At 43.5% G+C, this 20,927-nt stretch overlaps 1 protein-coding gene across 1 annotated transcript in view; it reads right to left on the minus strand.

Moving 5' to 3' along the window:
* The window catches only part of LOC115180074 (muscarinic acetylcholine receptor M2), a 76,023-nt gene extending 55,450 nt beyond the window's left edge, over positions 1 to 20,573 (minus strand). The window contains exons 1-2 of the mRNA XM_029741972.1: positions 20,415 to 20,573; positions 15,065 to 15,215 (exon numbers count right to left, since the gene is read on the minus strand). The gene's annotated coding sequence lies outside the window, so the exon portion shown is untranslated. The remainder of the gene's footprint in view (positions 1 to 15,064; positions 15,216 to 20,414) is intronic.
* Between the last annotated feature and the right edge of the window lie 354 nt (positions 20,574 to 20,927).

Raw genomic sequence — 20,927 nt, forward strand, 5'->3', positions numbered from 1 at the left:
TAGGTTATAGGTCATCTGGTGGTCGAGGCAAGGTTTAGATTGTAGCCTATCACTTGTACATACTCTATTACACTTTGTAGCTGAGAATATGCAACTCCAGACTGAACTGAATCTACTAGGGTTTAACTGCAGAACATCTGAAACTAATTACAATCTAGACTTTACCCCCCTGTGATTTCAGTGGTAAACAGAAGCCTTTGAGGTAAACAGTAAATTAAATTGATTCTGATTAGGCAGATTTAAGATATTACGTAAAAGTAAGCATATGCTATTTCTACCACCAATGCCTGAAATTTGGTGTGTAAATGTAAGCTGTTAGTTTAAGTTACCCCATTCAACCTTGTAAAAAAGCTGCTTTCAGGTAGCAGATATAAGGGAGAAACTACACCCTACCCCTTTACTCTCTCAAAATTACCCTTATAAATATGTCAGCGGCTCCTCTCTCTCCCCTGCCGGTGGGTAGAGTACAGGTGGTGAGGCAGGAAGGCCCAGAGGGCTCTCTATACTGAGAGGATGGCTGCCATCACCCCCCCTCCTGGGTCAGTACAGCTCCAGAAGGGCCAGGGGAGCTGCGGTGCTGCGCTGGCTATAAGACGTCTTAATGAGGCCCTCTGTCTCTCTGACATGCCTCTACGGCGTCCTGACTGGGTGACAGAACCATTTATCTGGGAAATCTCTCAGCTCAGCCCTCCCTGAAGAGAGGGGTGCAGACTGCAGATAGGTGCGGAGCGTGCTCACACAGTATAGCAGAACTCCATGGGTGTTTAAATAGGATGTTTCCATATGCACTGGCTTACTGTGAGTTAACGTTGCACAACAGCTTGCTATGACATTGTGCAGAGAACGATAAACTCAAGAGAGATGTTAATATGCGACAAATAGGAGACATGAAGTTATACTTCAAATTGTCTCTGGTATAACCATGCAAATGGTTTCATGGCTATTCTACCCATGGGGTGCCTTGGACACCCCCTGGGTAGAACAGTTTGCATAATGAACAATGGGGGATTGAACCCATTTATATTATGTTTTTAGAGTCATTGCAATTTCCCCTCCCTGGTGAAATTTCAGTTTTATGTCCAAAGATTTCTATTTGATACCCCTTAGAGACTAGTATAATTCTCATTTTACAGAAGAATATGCTTGCACTGCTATGAACTATGTTAAGTGCTTTGAAAATACCTCATAGAAAGCATAACCCATTAAACAGACCTGCCAGTGTTTCCATTTTGAAATACTCGGGAGGGAGCACCCACAATGCAATGTTCTAGTATTCGGTGTCCCTCAGCGCCAATTGCCAGGGCCTGTTCCAAGAATGGGCTGCAGCTCTGTCACGGTTCAGTGTGACGCGGCTTGCCTCTCAGGGTTCTGCAGCTGTTATAGATCTTAGGGTCTGTTCTTAAATGTTCGTCGATGAGAATCACCTCTTAGCTGACGTCTTAACCAGCTCACCCTGTTGTCTACTTTGTGCCTTCCTCCCAGCTGTAGTGCGTGTCTCTGCTCGCTGCCTTCTTTAACGTCTTGATTTTACCATTTGGAAAAGCTGCTCGTCAATCAGCCTCTGCTGGTGTGTGACGATCGGCTACATCTCTGCAATGCACAGCTCTCACCGCTCTCTATTCCATATCTCTGTATATTTGTTAAAATGATGGATATCTTTGTATTTACTCGAATTGTTATTCTCAGACTGCCTTCCCTAGATATTGATCAACCTCAAATGCTCTCAGCAACCTTTCATCCGTCACAGATGAGTTGCTTGCAGTTGTCTAAGAAAGTGGTGCATGCTATTTCCAGGCACATACCGTACAGATGCGTTTTGGTGTTTTTATCCATGGGTGAATATGTCTGCAGCAGCTTGTTTATTCCGACGTACCGGCTCAGACACCGGGGGCTGGAGTTGACTGTGTTCAGACAACACATCTTCTCGGCTGCTCCCTGTATGAATACCAATGCAACTGAATCAAAGAGAGTGATTAGAGGGGTCTGTTGTTTAACCCCAGGGCCGAGCGCTCCAGTTATTAGTTTGTTTACTTAGCTATTAGCATTGCTTTCTGTTTTTCTCTCCCACTCAGTATGTCCCAGTATATTCCTGCTTTGTGTTAACTGCGCTCATTAAGGAGAACGAGGAGAACGAGGAGAACGAGGAGAACGAGGAGGCGGAAGGCCTTTCCCGTCACGACGCCAGCGAGGTGATTTAGAGAATGACAATGCGAACATGTTAGTAGTTGACCCTGGCGCAGGTAGAAACCGTGGCTTGCACTTGTTGTCCTTGACCTTGTCAGTCATAGTGTTGTCATGCCTATGACTAATACAGGTTCAGATGAAGCTGGCCAAGAGAACAGTCCCTACACTGATACCATGAATTACGGAATGGTATTCCATGTTTTCCTGACTGACTACATCAACTCTTTTTTTGTGTGTTATTAATTTAGTATGCGGGAGGAAGATTATGTTGAAGCAGCTGTTGATCTTACGTAGTGCTGTTTGGAAAATGCATTGTGTTCTATTTTGGACTTCTAATATTCTTGATTTGATTTAGAGACTCTTCTCTCATCAACTGAACAACAACGAATTTGGCTCTGTACATAACACTGGAGATGACTGGCAATCATCAAGCATGACATCCATACAGAAACTAGCAAAATGGACTGAAGTATTCATTTATGTTAATAGTGGAAGATTTTGACAAGAGGGGTGATTGCTTTTTGAATCTTTCTCTGGAACAGTCATTAAACCTCCACTCAACCAGTCTTCTATTGCAACTTTCCAATCAAACACTTTCCCTCTTGTACGTTTCCCATGTAATCTGTTAATGAGGCAATTTCAGATTTATGCGTAAACAGCCCAACAACTGCACAATTAGCTCAATGCGAGATGAATATCAAAGAGATTCTTTTGCCCCCCTGGCTGCTGTCTGACTACTAAAACGGCCAGTTGGAGAATGGACCCCCCATTTGAATGGCTAAAGGAAGCAGGCAGTGAAAACTACAGGCTAGTAAACCGGCCCGATAATGACATTCGGAGGTCAGGGGATTAGTTTTTTTCCACATATTATCTAAAACCTGATAAGCAGGTCTGTTCACTCTGTGCTCTCGGACAAAACCATGCAGCCTCTGCATATTTATTCAACCTCATCCCACCCCCCTAGAAATCCCTGCTATTGAAAAGTGGGCTTTTACAGTGTTCATCATCCTTTGGAGGAAAGCAGTCTATTCTGCTGAGCTCCGACTTTACACTGGGATAAAAAGATTTCTGCCTAAAGTTCAGGGGAGAGCCTGGGAGAGAATGGTGCGAGGGTTAGCCAGCCACAGGATGGCTTATAAGAAGTGAATAAATATTCAATCCGTGTCATAAAGGTTAGCTCACACATTATGGCCAACTACTGTCTTTCACCATCCAGCACAGTGAGGTTTGATTGAATTACGACCCCTCTTTGATCAGGTTAATCTTGATGGCAATACTGGACTTTCCTTTCAAACCTACCAGTATTAAATCTATGTAAATCAGACCTAAACATCTGAAGGCTGTGAGAAATAGGAACGGTGCGTGTGTGGAGCGTTGTATGAACTCATCATCAGGCAGTAGAGGGAATCAACGGCGGCACTCCCAGAGGTTAGGTAGCTGATGGGAAAAGAACAGAGGAGGGGTTTTCTCTGAGATAATAGAATTACATTCACAACTAGAAAGAATTCCGGCGGGGAGTCCTTCTAAAATTACATTTCCCTCTGCAAGAGGAATAGCAGGGGATATTCCTGGAAAAGCAGGCGAGGATATCTGGGTTAAACAAAGGTTACAGGATGGAGAGGACGTCTTCTCTCTCAACTCTGATGTAATACTATCTGAGGTCAGAGGTTACTACAGTGACAGAGATTTAGGCTATTCTGTTCCCTTTGTAGTTTACAAGATGCAATTCTCATAGCTTTCCTGTGAACTCCTGGCATGAACATACAGGAATATATTGCTTTTTTATGTGAATGAATGCGTTGTTTACGCTGTTGATTTGAACTCTGTGAGAACTTGTACAGTTTCTATGTTTGATGTTGCAATTGCTGCAATACCGATGGCATCTCATTGGCTCTTATTAGATATAGCTATTTTGCGTTGTTTGGTTCCGTTTCCATTGAGAATTGGTTTGTGTTTAATGGATAAAACACTTATTTTAAAATTGACTTTTTGTTTTCTAATTTCCTGCCATAACAATGGCCATAGTAAATGCAAACGCTGTTGTCTACGAGAGAAAATATGGGAATAACTACTGAACCTAGTAAATGTATTTCCCTTGTTAATGAGCTCAGGACATCCCATCTCCAACATCAGTGACAGTCCCATGGGCTAAGACCAGGACATTGTGTTGTCATCTACAGTCAACAAAGCACTGGGATGGATTATCAGAAAACAACAGGAACTAGTATGTTTAGTATTCAGAAGGTCTGGTCACAATCTGCAAATGGCAAAAACAAATTTGTCCTCAGTCCTCTCTCCACCTCGGCCCTATCTTCAGGCCCTTCAGATAAATATCCCAACATATAGCTTCAGCATTTATTATTTCACTGTTTTCCACTGTAATGTTTATCTTGCCTGTGCAGAATAGCCCTCTGCTGTCAGATTCATGCGGGATAATTGAATTCTTCAGTGAGTGGTGAAGAGGACTTTACGCTCCTGCACCTCACTGATAACTTTCTGCATTTGACCACATATTGTGTTGAGCCGAGTGACTCCTGAAAGAAAAAGTACTGTAAGTTGCTTCTTCCCGAAAGGACGCTAAACAGATTCACACTCTTACTTCAGTTAAAGTTTAGAGTTGAAATGCGAACAAAAGTTTTGAAAAGGAAATAGATGAGATTGAATTAGGGCAGACTTGAAATATGAATGCGACTTTATCTTTAAATTTCCATATTTTGTTGCCACGTTTAGGTACTCTTCAAGGAAATAAAAACAATTTCACACACGCTTTCCGTACAAAAAAAAATGAATTCATAATGAAATCGGAATGCATAATGCATTACCTATCCATTGTGATCAAGTTTGGAAGGCGTGTTTCGAATACTCAGCAGTTTATTTCTCAGACTCAGGTTCTAACAATGAAATGTTCTGGGACTCAGATGGCTTTCTAATGAATTAGTCAAGCCTCGACATGAAAACCTTGTCTGTCAACTGGATGGCACCCAGGTCTGCTGCTTTTGCAAACGGCAAGAGAGAAAGTTCTGGAAATGCTCCATTGACATCCCGGTGATTGGTCATTTTTTTGCCTCATCCTATCTTCGAAGTCATATTTTTCTCTGAATGCCACTTGCAGGGCAAAAATAGTAGCTGAATAATCATGAACTCTGTAATCTGAGTAGATCTACATGTATGTGTACGTGGGGTTTTGACCCCAGAAGTGTGAAATACCACTATTGGAACTGGCCAAAACAGGCGTCTTAGACACCATTTCATCACCCCTCCCAAACTCTCTCCATTCCGCAGCCATTTTCCGGAGCGATTTCAGAGGATAATAGCACTCACAAATCATCCGCTGGGCAGTGGAGCCTGGGAAATTGATGTCCCTTCATTTCAAAACAATGGAGGTGCCTTATGAGGGGGCTCATGATGTCATAACTTCAGGGGCTGACAGACTGGGCAGGGAGAGGGAACGTGGTCCGTGGACGGGCGCAAGGCCAATGGAACCCTAGGCAGGTACGACTCAATCAATCCCTGTACTGGGGAGATGCGGGGCTGTGGTCCAAGTAGCCAGCAGACATGCTCAATCACATCTCCTCACAGTGAACAAATTGACAGCCTTTACTCTGGGAATCAGCCCCTCCTAATCTCCCCAGTCTGCCAGCCTCTCTTTCTCCTTCCCAATCTTACATTCACAGAAACAGGTAATTCAAAGGATAATCTAAGACCATGTACCTCATCATTCTGGCAGACACTGCCTGCACAACACCTCATTGGGTCAACCGGGCAAAGCACTGAGATAAAAAGTAATCCAAGTTTTTCAAAGTTGCATGATAAACTGGAGAGAGAGAGAGAGAGAGAGAGAGAGAGAGAGAGAGAGAGAGAGAGAGAGAGAGAGATGTTGTCGCAGCAGTTTGGTTGTTATATGTCTCTCAGTCCACCAATATGCAGTCAGGCAGGCTAATATCAGTGTGGATTAAAGAGCTGCTGGGGTTTGTGTGAGAGACTTTGACTAATAAATAATTAATGCAGGCCAGTGGAGGAAGTCGATAAATCTCCAGTTTTTGAGTCCTGCATGCAATTTAGATGGCTGGGCATCGTTGGAACGGACGTTCCACTGATTTAAACCCACAGATGAAATTAATAAAAATGTCATAATTACGGGGAAGTTTAAATCATCAACCTTATCCATCAAATCCATTCCGTGTTCTTTTGATTAATGTTGCTCCCCTGTGGGTTTATGTGAGAGCAAGGGTTACCACACCTGCCTAAGAAAAGATTAAAAAGCCACTTACATACTGGATTACTCCCAAGCACAGATGAATTGGAAGTTGATTGACTTGGCTGGGTTCCTGGCTACACACCTGGTGTCATACATACATATGGAACGTTGCTGTGTTTTTGAATGAGTTGCCCCACGGTAGTAGAACCTTTTTACACCGGAGGCACTGTGTCCTGCCTCACCAAATCCAACCATCACTTCAAAGAGACAGGACAACGGTGATCTTTGCATGACGGATGGGGCTTTCCTGGCTCTAAGCACTGGGGAATGAGTCGCTATGCGTATCTGGGTCTCGCACACCATGGCCTTCCAACAGTCACAAATAACACAGAGACTAGAACGTCACCCAATCAGGATGGAACCAGCCCCCATCCCGTTCAATGTAGAATGGATGCCTGGGCTGGTTTGTGGAGATCATAGCAAGGCTGGCAGGATACGCATCCCGGGGAATGTGAGGGGACGGTGTGTGGAATGATGACATGTGCTTTTCCCTGTGCTGTCACCGAGGCTGAGGCATGGATGGCTGCTTTACAGACTCTGAGCCAGGGACTGATGGCAGAACGTGAAGAAAACAGACGGGGGAATCTCGGTCTGCTTACGTTCGTCAGCGAGGGTCACTGTCATGACCAATCCTCTGATGTAAATGAGGCTAACCGCACCGTCTGGACACACACACACACACACACACACACACCTCTCTTTCTCAGAACAGAGCACATCTCAAGGGCTGTCAGACAGGGTTGTGAGGTTAAGGGAGGTTGGCGCGGCAGAGCAGGCTGACTGTCAATGCTGTTGACAGCAAGACGGACAAACCGATACTTGTGGGAGCAACAGGCCCACTTTCCCTGTTTCGTTAACACACTGTCCTGTCAGGCATGGATGTCTCCCAAATGTACTAACCCTCCTTCATCATCCTTCATGGCCTGCTATCATCCATCTTCATTTCTTAAGACATCAGTATACACTCATACACATCCTATCATAAAACCCCCTACTCCTCCCCCTCCCCCCTCCCCTTCCTCTACACCCAAACAGTACGCTTTTCCCCCCCGTTCAGGCCTCTGCATCCATATATGACAAGTTATTGGGCCAGGCCGGCTGGAGGTAGCACAGTCATTTCTCACCACTCTGTGCCTCGGAGGAGAGTCGGTGATCCCAGTCAACATTAACATCAGCTTTCTGGAGCAGGGCCTCCATTTAGAACCAGCTGCATGGGAAAAGCCCATCACTGCTCTAAGGCGAGAAGCAGAGCTAGAGAGAACACACACAAGGGAAGGAGATGGAGACAGACAGGAAATATGAGGCGACTGTGGGGAGAGGAGAGGGAGAATAATGAACAGAAACAGAGGAGGAAGGAGGTCAGGTTGGGATGGAAAGGAGAACAACTGAACCAATAAATCACAAGTTAATAGATAATTGGAAAGACGCCCCCTTGGGATCTTTTTCCAGAGCCACGAAACTGCACATCTTAATTCTCAATTAACTCGGTATAAGAATCCGGTTCCCTTTGGATTAACCAAGGTACGTGATGCCTGATGTGATGGCAGACATAATGATCCTATCCAGCCTGTTTAACATCATTTTGCTCACAGGTTGGTACCGCCCACCGGGGAGTCACTGTCAACACACTGGGAGACAGGAGGCCATATTGGTTTGGATCTATGGAGATGTTTTCCAAATCAGGTATAAGTCAACTAGGAAGGCTGATGCAGAGTAATAGTGTTACTACTGTACTTGGAGACCTTTCCATCATAGACAAAAAGTGGTTCCGTTTGGTCCTCAAAGTCTAAGCCACTGTCATCCTGTTCACACAGGTTAAAATGTTAGTCATTGTTTAAAAAAATAAATGATTCTCATTCATGTCACCTAGGCTTAATGCTCTCTCCTGACATTATTGCTGAGCAGAGTTTGAGTGCAGTTCGTCGTTCCACTGCACAAAACTGTGGAAGCTGTCACACGCCTCCAGACTTTAGTCAATAAGCAAGACCATGGTGAGTCACCACTGGCTGGCAGAAATGTTCTCTCACCACGCACATAATAACGAGAAGGATCTGAATGACCTTAAAGGCAAAATGAGGCAGTTGGGCCGACAGCACCACTCAGTCAACACCAGCCAATTCAGAACCAACGTCTGTGGAGTGAAGAGGACATTGAATGCACGTACGTTTAGCCCACTAGATCTACACAGTGTTTGTCTGATGGAATAAAGCAGAGCAGATTTCGCATTCAACTTTTTTCTGCATGTATTCATCTTTATACAAGCCTATTGTTATATTTCCACGGACGTTCTGTTATTTACAGAAGAAAGTAGTTCCTCTTTGGCAACCAATCCCTCCCTTTTCCCTGTAGTGCTGTTTAACTGCAACAAAGACAGCATTGCAGCCTGCTGTTTATACTCACAGCAGGATTTGCTTGTTGAAACGAGCTGCAGGCTTTTCTCTACTGAAAGCCAGGGGTATTTAAGGATGGGGACTGACTAGTAAAAACTGCAAAAAATTATTTAAAAAAAAGGACATTGGATTTTGTCTGTACCTACTGCCACCTCAGTACGTAGGCCATTACGTCACAGACACACTCATCACACAGCATCTGGTCTGATATGTGACATGTAGGATAACCAGTAGGATAATACCCAAATACCTTCCACCTCCACGTTCACGGAACACGTCGAAGCAGAGAGAAAAGTGTCTCCTGCATTCTTACAGCTCCCATTTATCACTTGTCTCTGAGCTGAAGCCCCTCTGATTTTGTCATTGAATTCCTTTTTTATTGCTCGCTTGCCTGCTCACTGTTCTCTACTCGTCTTTGTTTCACCTGGCCTGACAAGCCCAGAGTTTTTCTCTGGTTGTGCTTCTTGTTCTTTTTCTTCAGCGTACTGACTCCTTTCTTGGATGGTTTCTGGAGAGGTCTATCAGAGGATGGGAATTACGTGGTGCGGAACTACACTGAGAATCTATCCCTGACACACTGTATTCTCTGGGCTCCCTCGGCAACCCTGTCTCTGTCAACTCAAGTAACAGCATATCAGACGAGCCGTTCAGTTTGACACGGCTAGCTGACTCAACGGGGAGTCTAAAGATAATAACGGAAATAATAAATCCTTTCATAAACCCACAGAACTCGCACATAAATGCCACATTGAATCAGCGGGGGGAAGGCATGCACAGGTCCTAAAACCCACACAAATAACTTAAATACACTCTTTCTCCATGGCATTTATTCCAAATGTCAATTCAGCCACCTGGAAAGAGTTTTGTCCACAATGGTATCTTCATGAATGTCAGGTCTAGCCATGTGTCACGACTTCCGCCAAAGTCGGCTCCTCTCCGTGTTCGCTCCATTTTCCATATATCCATTTGTCTTGTCTTGTTTCCATACACACCTGGTTTTCATTTCCCCAATGAAGCTACTTGTATTTAACCCTCTGTTTCCCATCATGTTGTGTGTGTAACTGTTTCATGTTGCTGTGGTGTCTTTTTACGCGCTTTACTTTTGTTATGTTCCGTGTTTTGAGCGCATTTGATTTATGTTGTGCTCTCGTTTTGGGAACTTTAATAAAGTGTGCCTGTTTACATCACACTACTCTCCTGCACCTGACTTCGCCTCTTTTACACACGCCGACACCATGGACCTGTGTGCAGCAGCTCTATAGGCCAAACGGCTGGTAGTTTCTCTCACTGACAGCCTGAGATTGAGAAAGTTAGCTAGATATCTAGGTATTGGATGATTCAGACATGTTGTGCTTATGGAAATGTCTCTGAAATCTCATGTTTGGAGTCGTCCTGGTCTTGTTTTGATAGTGGAAGTATCTCATGACCCTGTTTCCTCTTCGTCCCAGTCTCTCTTCCTCCTTGAAACAAATCTACATCCTCCTGTGATTTCCATCCACTGTCCCCCTGGTACAGCTAGACACACATCTTTCCTCTTTCTGAGAAATAACAAGTAAATAACAGACATCTACCAAATGCCATCCATGACTAACAAGACAGCGGTTTTTACAACCATTATCTGGACTTTGTCTTGTGTTTACGTATAGTTAGACAGAATGGGCAGCCGCAGTAAATCTGACCAGCTGAGCACATAAAAGAACTGGGCTTTACTACACAACATAGTGGAAAAAGAAACAAAAGGTGAGATGAGTTATACCTGAATCTACAGTATAAACAGGTCTGCACTCACAAATGCACTAGAATAAACTGAGGCACCGCTGAATCTGTAACCTCAAATGATCATTGCCTGCATTCGTATTGCTCGGTTTTAACACGTGTTCAACATGATACACCACTTTTGGGGTAGGAACGTTGGGACAGTAACCGAAAGGTTGCTGGATCGAATCCCAGAGCTGATAACAACAAAAAATGCAGAAGACACATTTCAATTGAATGCATTCAGTTGTACAACTGATTAGGTATCCCCCTTTCCCTTTCCCTTCCTGCTCCTTAAATTTGCTAGCATCTTGGACAGGAGCATTTCTCTCTGCTATGAATCCGTCATTATCTTAAGAGCCTGTGTTTAGCTGGTGAGAACGTGTAGGCCTGTACAAAATGGAGCTTTTGTGTGAAGCAGTAGTCTCTCTACTACTCTGATTGAAGTTTAATTTCGCAGATTGCCTTTTTTTCTCCTCTGACACTGGGATGGGAGAAGCACAATTGCTTTGTAAAATTGCATGGGCAATTTTGCTTCTTTGACACATTCTGCAGTTCTGAACATTCCTTCCATTTTTTTGGAGTATTTATGTTGCAAGAGGCTCGCAACAGGACTAAATGGAAAAATGGATTGATGCTGTAATTCCGTGCCACTTCCTTTCAATGGTACGTTTTGTCAGTATCTACTGAACAGAGAGTTAAATAAAGCATTCTAGTTTGTCGAGAGTGGGGGCATTTACGGTTCCTTAATGGACGGAGGACAGGACCAGGGCAAAGGTGACGTAGAATCACAGAGGTTTACAATAATAGGATTTGTAATTAAGATGTTTAGGCCTTTTAGGAGTACAATTGAATTTAAAGTGTGAGAATGACCTTTAAAACGGCGCTAGTCCTTTAAATAGGGGCTCAAAGCACTTAGTTGTTGAAAGTGATTGGCTGAGGATGGGAAAACAACAGATCCACTAAGACAGGGGAAATGCTGAATGAATTAAAGAAATGCACATGATTAATATATCACCTTGGTAGACATGTCAACCTTTGTGTGGAGCCCAGTATCCAGGATAAAGAGGTCATCATTGTAAGGTACACTCTTAGAAAAAAGGGTTCCAAAAGGATTCTTCAGCAGTCCCCATAAGAGAACCCTTTTTGGTTGCAGATGGAACTCTTGGGTTTGATGTAGAGTCCTCTATAGAAAAGGTTTTACATGGAACCCAAATGGGTTCTACCTGGAACCAACAAGGGTTCTTCAAAGGGTTCTCCTATGGGGAGAGCTGAAGAACACTTTAAGGTTCTAGAGTGTAGATGAGAAACAGGAAAGAGAGATGATGACGGTGATTCAGGGAATGGTGAATCAAGAGAAAAGGACGGGCATAGGAGCTTGTGTGTGTGTGTGTGTGTGTGTGTGTGTGTGTGTGTGTGTGTGTGTGTGTGTGTGTGTGTGTGTGTGTGTGTGTGTGTGTGTGTGTGTGTGTGTGTGTGCATGCGTGTTGTGTGTCCATGAGTGTAAGTGTGTGTGTGTATCTGTTCGTGCTTCCTGGAGTGTGTATGTCAAATGTTTGAGATGCTGTCTTTCTTTCTGACATAACACAAACCGATTCAGACAGTCTCACCGGTCCTGTTAGTGGCTGTGAATGATTAAAGGCCCAGTCCTGTCAGGCTCTGCCTGAAAGAGCTCAAACTCACCAGGACTTTAGGGAGACATTTTTCAGCCTCGTATCATCGTCTCTCTTCCTGTCTAATTGTTCGTTAGTGTTCATGACCCAAAAGAGGAGAAATTGACACAAGGCTCCCTCACAAACATCCACAGGGTCAGCAGCAGCAACAGCAGTAACACTGTAGTGGAAAACGTCCCTATAAAGCAGTATATTCTCTCTGGGCAGAGTTGATAACAATAACAGCCAGATGAGCCAGGCTGGCTGTATCATTCTCTACCTACTGAGTCTAGGGGGGGATTGGGAAAAATAATCATCCCTTTATACAGTACTTTCCCCTCTTGGACTCATTCTCTGTGACCCTCGCCATCGAATGTAACTCCAATAGCCAACCTGTGTGTAAGAGGTCAGAGGGCAGGGAGGGAAAACCATCTCTCCATGTCTTCTGTCTTCCAATCTTCCAATCCCACATCATGGAGGAATTAGATCTGTCTGGAAAATTACAATGTCACTGCTCCACCATGGTTCCAACGGGAGCGGGGAGTGCTGAATGTTTATGGAGCCAATAATAATGGAGCTAGAAGCGCAGGGACGGATTTATCCGGTGCCGAGGCTTAGTGCAATTGAGCACCGGGAATGGGAGCCGGAATTATTACTGGATGAGTGGCAGGACTTATGAACACCTGAGGCTTCCTCAGCTGTGTCTGAGAACCGAAAACAGGGAGAGAAATATCTTGTGATATCGATGGTACTACTACTTAGTAGTACTACTATTACTAAGCAGTCTTGGGTCTCTGTTATGGTACAACAAAGGATTCGGCACTGTTTACAGACAGCAGTGGGGAAGGTCTTTCTTCCATCTCTAAGCTGTGTCCCAACAATAGCTGATAGGCTAGCTGCTAGCCCAAGGGTGATGCAGTGAACCCTCTTGATTAGAATGGAACAGCGTCACGGTGCACCACAAAGACACTGCAACCTTTTAGAAGCCTGCCTATTTCAGAGAGAGGAGCCCAGGAAAGGGACTTAGAGAGAGAGAGAGATACAGCGTGGATGATTCATTACAATGATATCAACAGATCTTACAGTTTCTCCGGCCATGATTAAAGCATGTTGACGTTTAGTGGGATGAATCTTGTCCTGGAGGCAGAGCTGTGCGATTTCCACTAGATGGGCCAGTGGCAAAGTCAAAATGGGCTATATATTGTTAAGAAACCATGAAAACAAAAATGTGCTTTTTGGTCTGCATTTAAGGTTAGGGTTAGGCATAAGGTTAGCAGTGTAGTACAGGTTAGAGTTTCGGTAAGGGTTAAGGTTACGGTTAGGGTAACGTTTAAAATCCAATTGTATGACTTTGTGGCAGTGCCAGCTAGTCACTACCCTGCAGAGCTTCCTCCAGTACATAAGTCATCCCAATAAATGCCAACCTGCATGATTTAATGTATTCAGGTCTCCCTCTGTGGGGCACTAAACAGATCACCTAGAACCAATTTTGAAGAGTAATGGCTTCTGATGTATTCTATCAAGCTTTTACACTACAATCATCACTGGGTTCTTCTGAGGTAGTGAAATTCCCACCGTATTGTCTAGAGAGCCCTGAAATACTAAACAGCAAGCTTGGGTTTTACAACCAATTACAGGGTCACTACATCTCTTCAACATTTTTTATGCACAGAAGAAGAAACACACGACATACCGCTGAGTTCAACGACCTCCTATAGTCTTTGTAGGAAATGCAATTACACTATTTTATTTGATCCATACTTCACAGTGCTAGTGACGGTGACTAGCATGGTCAATGTAGCTGCTCAAGAAACCGTCTAGAGAGGAGTTGCTAAACATCCTTACTGCTCCATTGTGCTCAACACGTTAGAGTGGAAGATTTGCACATGCTCTTATTCCATTCTCCCATTTTAGCTTAATTACATCCTCTTCCTTAACAAGCCTTCATCGCTGGTGCCTCAGCTTATCCATACAAAGCAAAATAACATTTTAATTGCATAAGAATACTATTAAAAAGTGTGATTTAACACCAGCAGCTCAGTGTAAATGTGGCAGCCTGCTGTGGTTGAAAGCGTGATAATCAGGCATTCCTTTCAACTGGTGCCATCTCTCAGCTCCACTAATGTGCACCGCACCACCGCTTGATTAGCTGCACCACCGCTGGGTTAGCCGCACCACCGCTGGGTTACTGCTCTAAAGGCCTATGTCCGTTGAATCAAACACATAACCGACTAAATGTAAACTTTTAAAAAGACACCTTTGCTCCTCGCTGCTATGTCAAATGCACCCCTGGTGCCAGCCTCTCAAACTTTCCATTAGAGCCTGGGTTCATTTAAAAGTGAGCATACATGATGCGCACATGGTGGGAATGTATAGGCAAAGCTAGGAGTGCATTATGTGTTAACTTTGCAATTGTATTAAACAAGTGAGTAATCATCATGCCTGTTCTGCTCCCACCCTCAGCGGGGAAACATCCTGTTTTCAGGGATACAGTATTTTCAACCTAGCTTCCTTTCCCCCTGAAAACTGGATGTGGCGACCCCGCTCAGGTGTTTACTTTATGCCTGCTACCTTAGGTTACTCTGCTCCTAAACAGCGGCTCTATCAAGTGAGGCAGGGAACCTGTATGACTTCAAGAGCTGTTCAAGTGGCCCCTCTCAAGCAGACACTTGCTGCTCTCCTAACAGACCATAACTCTATAGATGGCTAATATGCAAAACATGAAATCTTTCTAGGAAAAGTCTAACTACCTAATAGGTTCTGGAGCAGCAACAACTTAAAAATCACAATAGGTCATTAATCTTAATTACAATTGTCCGCCATACCTGCTGGTGGCATCGGCTCACTGCATGTCATGAAGGGATGAGGAAATCCAGCTGAGCTACTGTACAGTAAACCTCCACTTTCACTGTCAAACAGTCTCCATTGTGTTCAGCCCAGGAAGAAGTCTCCGGATGGGGTCAACTTGGGATGCCCCTATAGAGAAAACACACAAATAGCATCTCACTGAATGGTAACTCTCTCTGCCAAATAAATATAGCCCGTCAATATGTCCCACCTTTAGTGGGATTAGTTTGAACAAACTCGACATCTATCTCATGGTTGGTGTAGATACGTTGGAGAATGAGTGTAAAACAAAAATGAACCCGTATAAAAAACGACCTCATAGGTAAAAATGAATAAATCCATAGCTTCTCCCTACACACAAACACAAATCCCATTCTTCCTCTTTACTCACATTGTTATTAAGCCAGCATGTCATGCACAGCAGCCAATACGCAACATAACATATTCACACTGATACAAATCTCCAAGTCTATAGAATATAGGGTATGAGCCCTATACAGCGTGTTACCCTAAGCATTAGTATATGCCTTTACAGTACAGTATGAGATAATCATGGTTATTAACCACAACGGCACAGGGAAATTATGCTTACTCTTTAGTGGTTGCGTCTCTAATGTGATATCAATCATGTATAATGATGGGAATATATTGATAGTAATGTAGTGATTGTGTAACCTCAGTAAATCTTTACTGAAGCAGTACATGCAAATGTTACCATAAGTGTTAAAAAAAACGTGTCCTTTCTAAAACAACCTCGCTCGGCACAGCTTGCATAAAGTATGATAACCAATAAGAAAATAGCTAAAGTATTTACCTGTGGATAAGTCGACAACGTATTGTATGGATTACACTGACAGCTTAAAGAATTGTGCAATATTTAAGCACAAATTGCTAGGACTGTGCTGTGTGACCCGTTGACCATGCAGCCTAATACATCTTAAACTGTAAAAGACTATACAATTGTACTGCTGCTCACCCCACCTAAGGTGGAGGGGGGAATCAGGAAAAATCAGTTGAGTAAGCTTTTCAGCAATTATATAAGGGCCTTTGTATATTTTCAGAAATGTGATGTTTGTGACAGGAAATACGAGGTAGAAGATACGCACCCTCTCAAAAGCTCGCTCACATAATAATGTAGGATACAAATAATCTGATGCAATGGTGTGTGTCTGATCTGCACCATAGCTGATGGCAAGCACGTCATATTGAAAAACAAAATACACCAAATGTATTCCGGGTCTGTACTGTACATGGCAGTGCTGTACAAAAAACAATCATATTTTCCTCTGGAAATTGAACTAAACTCAGCAAAAAAAGAAACGTCCTCTCACTGTCAACTGCGTTTATTTTCAACAAACTTCACATGTGTAAAAATGTGTATGAACATAACAAGATTCAACAACTGAGACATAAACTGAACAAGTTCCACAGACATGTGACAAACAGAAATTGAATAATGTGTCACCGAACAAAGGGCCGGTCAAATTCAAAAGTAACAGTCAGTATCTGGTGTGGCCACCAGCTGCATTAAGTCCTGCAGTGCATCTCCTCCTCATGGACTGCACCAGATTTGCCAGTTCTTGCTGTGAGATGATACCCCACTCTTCCACCAAGGCACCTGCAAGTTCCTGGACATTTCTGGGGGGAATGGCCCTAGCCCTCACCCTCCGATCCAACAGGTCTCAGACGTGCTCAATGTGATTGAGATCCGGGCTCTTCGCTGGCCATGGCAGAACAATGACATTCCTATCTTGCAGGAAATCACACACAGAATGAGCAGTATGGCTGGTGGCATTGTCATGCTGGAGGGTCATGTCAGGATGAGTCTGCAGGAAGGGTACCACATGAGGGAGGAGGATGTCTTCCTGTAACGCACGGTGTTGAGATTGCCTGCAATGACAACAAGCTCAGTCCGATGATGCTGTGACACATCGCCCCAGACCATGACGGACCCTCCACCTCCAAATCGATCCCGCTCCAGAGTACAGGCCTCGGTGTAACGCTCATTCCTTCAACGATAAACGCAAATCTGACCATTACCCCTGGTGAGACAAAACCGCGACTCGTCAGTGAAGAGCACTTTTTGCCAGTCCTGTCTGGTCCAGCAACGGTGGATTTGTGCCCATAGGCAACGTTGTTGCCGGTGATGTCTGGTGAGGACCTGCCTTACAACAGGCCTACAAGCCCTCAGTCCAGCCTCTCTCAGCCTATTGCGGACAGTCTGAGCACTGATGGAGGGATTGTGCGTTCCTGGTGTAACTCAGGCAGTTGCTGTTGCCATCCTATACTTGTCCCGCAGGTGTGATGTTCGGATGTACCAATCCTGTGCAGGTGTTGTTACACGTGGTCTGCCACTGCGAGGACAATCAGCTGTCCATCCTATCTCCCTGTGGCGCTGTCTTAGGCGTCTCACAGTACGGACATTGCAATGTATTGCCCTGGCCACATCTACAGTCCTCATACCTCCTTGCAGCATGCCTAAGGCACGTTCACGCAGATGAGCAGGGACCATGGGCATCTTTCTTTTGGTGTTTTTCAGAGTCAGTAGAAAGGCCTCTTTAGTGTCCTAAGTTTTCATAACTGTGACCTTAATTGCCTACCGTCTGTAAGCTGTTGGTGTTTTAATGACCGTTCCACAGGTGCATGTTCATTCATTGTTTATGGTTCATTGAACAAGCATGGAAAACAGTGTTCAAACCCTTTACAATGAAGATCTGTGAAGTTATTTGGATTTTTACAAATTATCTTTGAAAGACAGGGTCCTGAAAAAGGGACATTTCTTTTTTTGCTGACTTTAGCTTACTCATGCATGTTATTTTGCGAATATTGGGCAAAGGCAATACAAATATCCATTCTGTTAAAGGCTCTTAATTGTGAGCACCAGAATGCACCCTATCAGCCAAGCTGTACCAGAACCAAATACACTTTGCAAGAACCAAACCACTACCAACAATTATTCAGTATTCAATTGGTCTAGCGTTGTCTGCCCAGTCTTTATCTCACAAAACCAATTAATTTCAACAATGAATTCAGGGTCACATTGTTCCTAATAATTACCAGTGCACTTACGCACGTAAAAGAGAGAGTGCCTTTATGTTATAAATGATGACCACGTTTTTCAACCTGCACCTGGACCTCAAATGCATCAAGTGCACTAATTAATCAAACACACCAGACACATTAACAAGAGGTACATTTGCATCCGTCTTCAAAGGGTTCGCCCCTATCCAATCTGTTAAATGGCCAACGTCATTTAGACTTGTGAGACCAATAAGTAATGCAAGCACAGATTCTTCACCTATAAAATAAATAATGTTTTTTTTCTCATCACCTATCAACTCGATCAAAAACAATCATATTTCACAGGTTACAGATGGGACAGTCGAGACAGTGTGTTTTTAACCCGATCTGATAAATGCATATCCTTATGTGAGTCTATGGGGCTATTTATGAATAGCCAGGCATATTTATTCTCCCGCAGTGTGACCAGAGTTTTATATTGGAGATCACAGGGACCTATACATCACATGGAGATCGTAATCGATGCAAAGCACATTTTTATTTTCCAACCTCAAAAGACTTGACACGACTGTGACGTTATCGTGAGGAATTGCACCAGCTTCCAGCGACCTCAAAACACAAAAGCAGTGGCTCATTTCAAAACTTGATTTTGACGCAATTTCGGAACACGTCATGCAACCTAGATAATGAGGCAAGCCCCCTTATTTGATCTGTTGAGAAATCTGGAATCGCTCACTAATTTCAATCCTGTTAATGCTGTCAGTTATACAATCATACAATCTGCTAATCTGTGTCAACATGCACCAGCCATATCCAAACTCATCCTTCGGGGTTGCTCGCGCAGTGCCAAGCGCGCTTTTACGCGCACATTCAGTGAGACATGCAGCTTCATCACAGTCGAACAAACCCTGTTGTTTGTCGTTAAATCGATCACCTTCTCTCACCACCACTGCAAAACAACCATGAGTAAACTCATTGCGCATTGGGTTAAATAACTGAAGATCCTCTCTTTCACATATTTCAGCACGTATGTTCATGCAGCGTGCTGTCCATTCTATCGTTATGATGGTGGGATGCATAAATTAATGGAGGCTGACGACGAAATCGGCAAACTATTCCCTGTCTTCCTTTGTGGGGTAGGGGACATAGCAATACCATTCTGTATGGACAGAGTCGTATTTGCACGAGGTATGAAGGTCTCCAAATCAAGGACATCGAGTCAAAATCATGCGTCAACTTCCGGATGCTTCATACTTCACTGTAAAATAACTACGATTATTTTATATTTTTATTTGAAATATATAAACACATTAACATATACAAAACACATATCAATGGCATATTTAAATGGTATACCCTCTTTGTGTCGCACAATAGAATAACGTCTTAACGCAACATGTTAACGCTTGGGCTAGTACAGTTGTACTAGGAGTTGTACTAGCCCAAGCGGGAAATTCGATACTGTTGAACTTGCTTTGAAAAACAATTAGCCTACTCTCACGAAATGCTCGCTGTCTTGCTGGAGAGGTGCCTGGCACGGGGATGCGCAATACCATTCCTATATGAAAGGAACCGTTCCATGGATGGATCGGCAACAGACATGCAAATGGTGGAAAATGTAATATTCAATTTATGATCATTGTAATTATTAAGACAACTAATTAAAGATTATTATCGTAACATTGTATATCGTTTCATTTTGGTTGGATGCAGAAACAATCTACTGAAAAGAAGATATGGATCATATGAGAATAAAATACTTTTCACTTTTCTAAAATGAAAGAGAATCATCATTCCAATATTGACGACAACAGCAGGTAATAGAAAGCAATCTCCATAGCACTATGATCATTTATTTATTTGCTAAGCTGAATTTCATTGCGCAATGTGACAATTCCATTCCGCATCATCGCATGGCACAATATACAGATATCTATGTCTAAAGCGCAAACCATCTCCACTCCCATGTCACTGATGAACACGTTTATTACACCCTCCGATAGGAAATATGACTCCTATAAGACATTGTCTATTGTACCATAGGTCATGTCGAACCTTGCTTGTTGCGCACAAAGTTCTGTCAGTATCCTGCCACGACTGATGTTGATACATTATACATGCATCCCAAGTAAATTGATAGAAAAACAATCAAATGTACAGACTACTATAAAGATTGCACGATTACATTACACACGAATGTTATGCGCCCGTACACTGACTGAGCGAGTTTTTATCGTGCGCATTTCTCTCAATTCTCTAACCAAACATCCTTAAGATTTGCGGGACATATGTTGTTGAGTTAATTACCTGCTCTCAGGCTTTTCTGCTACTCGTGCAGCGGGTTTCCTTCATCCGGTGCTCTCTGGAAGTTAGTTGGTTCGCTTCATCACACGGCTGCAAGTCTGAGGACATGCTTGTAGAGTAAAGCTGGGGAGGTAAAGATAGCTTCTTGGCTGGAGAAAGTGGCGAGGGAGGAGACCGCGTATGTGAGAGACAGAGAGAGAGAGAGAGCGGGAGAGTTAGAGGGGGGCGGTGCACAGTGCAGAATTTCATAGAATATTTGTTGCCGGTGAAATCCACTGCGTACCTGTCTTGCTTTTTGACGAACAAAACCGACGGTGATGTTATACACTGATTGTATGCAGAGTTGCAAACTGCGTGATAATTATATTGTATACTACACAAATGATATATATCATATCATGGTTGCATTGTTTGTGCGCTGAATGTGCCTAAAATTGATTTGCATTACTTGTGAAATGTCGTCTGGGTAGCCAAGGCTGTTTGTTTGAGCGGATTGCGTGGATGCCTTTCAGCACC

Source organism: Salmo trutta, chromosome 40 (genome assembly GCF_901001165.1).
Source record: "Salmo trutta chromosome 40, fSalTru1.1, whole genome shotgun sequence".
Classification (NCBI taxonomy): Eukaryota; Metazoa; Chordata; class Actinopteri; order Salmoniformes; family Salmonidae; genus Salmo; species Salmo trutta.